The sequence below is a fragment of the Salvelinus sp. IW2-2015 genome, unplaced genomic scaffold (genome assembly GCF_002910315.2).
Source record: "Salvelinus sp. IW2-2015 unplaced genomic scaffold, ASM291031v2 Un_scaffold6924, whole genome shotgun sequence".
NCBI classification, from domain to species: domain Eukaryota; kingdom Metazoa; phylum Chordata; class Actinopteri; order Salmoniformes; family Salmonidae; genus Salvelinus; species Salvelinus sp. IW2-2015.
Window position 1 is genome coordinate 25,066 of NW_019948185.1, and position 3,592 is coordinate 28,657.

Sequence of the window (3,592 nt, forward strand, 5' to 3'; positions counted from 1 at the left end):
TGTACCATGCTGTATCCCGTGCTCTCCATCAGCGCTAGCAGCGCAGCCTCGTTCGGGCTCTCCATCCTCCCGTCCTCCCCCATCAGACTACCGCCGTCTCCGTCCATGGTTAGCTAACGTTGGAAGCTCGGCTGTGGTGTAGACAGCTGGCTAACGTTAGGCAATTCCGTTAAATAGTTCGGTGAATTAACGTTAATGAAGTTGTTCATGTTTTCCACTCGTCTTTGGTTTAGCTAGCTGGCAAGTTAACTTGCATTTTTTTTTTTTATTAAGTTGACAACATAAATATATAGCTAGTTACGTTACTAACACCGGTATTAATACCGAACAAATTCGTATAAACCGCGGACTTTGCTAGCTACAGTACAGTAGCTACAGTAATTTACCGGCTAAATTAACATTACTGTAACTTACTTTAGCTAGCTAGGCGGGAATTAACGCTAGCTAGATAACGTTGATATCAAATAGCTAGCTCGATGGTTAATTAGTAAAAGTCAACAAAAAAAAGCTGCTTACCTCAGTCGTAAATATATGTATTATAGTTTTGTTTTTTTTAAACCGTGGATTTGATAAATTTATAGTGTCTATATATTCGCTACCGTGATGAACTACGTTAGTCAGTTRTCAAATTCCCCTCAGAGAAAACCGGCCTCTCTTCCTCTAGTTGTCAGAGGCGACCGCGATCATCCACATCCAGCCAATCAGCGTGTGTTGTGAGTGCGAAAGGCGGGATAATTGGGGTGTGTTCGTAAATGAACTCTGGAGTAGCAGAGTTCATTTGTAAAAAATCATTTTTTATTTATTTAWCTAGGCATGCCAGTTAAGAACATTTTATTTTATTTACAATGACGGTCTACCTGAGGAACAGTGGGTTAACTGCCATGTTCAGTGGAATAAACGACAGATTTTTACTTTGTCAGCTCAGGGATTCGATCCAGCAACCTTTCGGTTACCGACCCAACGCTGACTCTACCTGCCACCCAAACTTACTGGTATAAAGTTGGCTATCTTGCGAGCTACTTCCAAACACACATGAGAGAACAGCCCACTGACCATTTTACCCGCCCTAGCAGAGTTGATTAGSCTGTGTTGTGCACCATGTTATCTAGAGCAATTCGTGACTGTAACTGTGCTGCACGGAAACAATTKAATTACGTTTTTTCTTCCTTTTTTTTGCCGACGCATACTTACACCGGTCACATTTAACTGGTGGTTCGCGTTTGTAAATTCATAAATTATTCTGCGCTCTGAAATCGGAGTAGACAGCCAGAGTGATTTATGAACGCACCCAAATCCGTCTATGGATTTGCTATAAATGAATACTTCATTTGTCCGTCTGAAAATAAAATAATCACAAGAAGAAAACGGTGACCATTTTTAAAAATTGTATTTATAGTAACATCATTCACTGTTATGCAGGTCAAAATAGTATACCATTCACACTTATGTAATTAATCAATTAAAATTAAACACAGGGTGTAAACACATGTATTGGCATCATTACTAGGCCTTATAAAGCAGTGGCAAATTATTATTAATAGTTATTGAAGAAACCCTATGTCTGTCTGGTCATCCTGTAGGCTACATTCCCCTACTCACTGCTTCTTTGTACAGTGTCCAGTTCAACTCCATTTTCTTTAATGGACTGCAAAGAATTTTTGTCAAACAATGTGTATTTTTCAGTCGTTACTTCTAACCTTCTTCCTTCCTTCGTTCCTTCCTTCCTTTCCTCCTTCCTTCATTCCTTCCTTCCTTCCTTTCCTCCTTCCTTCCCTCCAAGAGTCTAGGAAGCCATCCAGATAATGAAGGGAACCAGGACAATGACCAGGGCTGAGTAGAGAGACACTACCCCCAGATAGAGCGCTAGTACTGGGCCTAACACCGCTGTCACCTTGGCACTCCTCTGGCTCAGAATGAACTTCTTCACTGTCTTACAGAACTGAAGAGAGAGATTATAGTAACACGTATGTATAGTCTAGTGAATAAAGTAGTGTATAGTAACAGTAGTGTAAGTAACAGGTAGTGTATAAGTAACAGTAGTGTATAGTAACAGGTAAAGTAGTTTAATAGTAAACAGGTAGATGCAGAATATAGTAACAAGTAAAGTAGTGTATAGTAACAAGGTAAAGTAGTGTATAGTAAGTCATTGTAGTGTATAGTAACAGTAAAGTGTGTATAGTAACATTAGTGTATAGTAACAAGTAAAGTAGATGTATAGTAACGGAAGTAAAGTAGTGTAATAGTAACAGGTGTGTATAGTAACAGGTAGTATATAGGTAACAGTAAAGTAGTGTATGTACCAAGTAGTGTATAGTAACAAGTAGTGTATAGTAACAAGTAGTGTATAGTAACAGGTAAGTAGTTGTACATAGAACAGTAATGCAGTGTATAGTAAAAGTAAAGTAGGTGTATAGTAACAAGTAAGTCAGTGTATAGTAACAAGTAACTGTGATAGTAAAACATTGGTAGGTGTATAGTAACAGGTAGTGTATAGTAACAAGGTAAGTAGTTATTTAATTAACAGGTAGTGTATAGTAACAGGTAAAGTAGTGTATAGTAACAGTAAAGTAGGTTATAGTAAAACAAGTAAGATAGTGTATAGTAACAGGTAGTGTATATAAAGTAAGTGTACAAGTAAGTAAGAAGTAGTGTATAAGTAACAGGTAGTGTATAGTAACAGGTAGTGTATAGTAAACAAGTAGATAAAGTAGTGGTAATAGTAACTAGTAAAGTAGTGTATAGTAACAAGTAAAGTAGTGTATAGTACAAAGTAAAGTAGTGTATAGTAACAGGTAGTGTATAGTAAACAGTAAAGTAGTGAAATATATATATATACAGTGGGGAGAACAAGTATTTGATACAGCTGCCGATTTTGCAGGTTTTCTACTTCCAAAGCATGTAGAGGTCTGTAATTTTTTATCCTAGGTACACTTCAACTGTGAGAGACGGAATCTAAAACAAAAATCCCAGAAAATCATATTGTTGATTTTTAAATAATTAATCGTTGCATTTTAATTTGCATGAATAAGTATTTGATCCACCTACCAACCAGTAAGATTCCGGCTCTCACAGACCTGTTATGTTTTTCTTTAAGAAAGCCCTCCTGTCTCACAACCTCATTACCTGTTTTTAACTGCACCTGTTTGAACTCGTTACTGTATAAAGACACCTGTCCACACACAAATCAAACAAGATTTCCAACCTCTCCAAATGGCCAAGACCAGAGAGCTGTGTAAGGACATCAGGGATAAAATTTGTAGACGCTGCACAAGGCTGGGATGGGGCTACAGGACAATAGGCCAGCGAGCTTGGTGAGAAAAGGAACAAACCTGTTGGCGCAATTATTAGAAAATGGAAGAAGTTCAAGATGACGGTCAATCACCCTCGGTTCTGGGGCTCCAATGCAAGATTCACCTCGTGGGGCAATCCAATATCATGAAGGAAGGTGAGGGATCAGCCGCAGAACTACAACGGGCAGGACCTGGTCAATGACCTGAGAGAGCTGGGACCAACAGTCTCAAAGAAAACCATTTAGTACACACTACGCCCGTCATGGATTAAAATCCTGCAGCGCACGCAAGGTCCCCCTGCT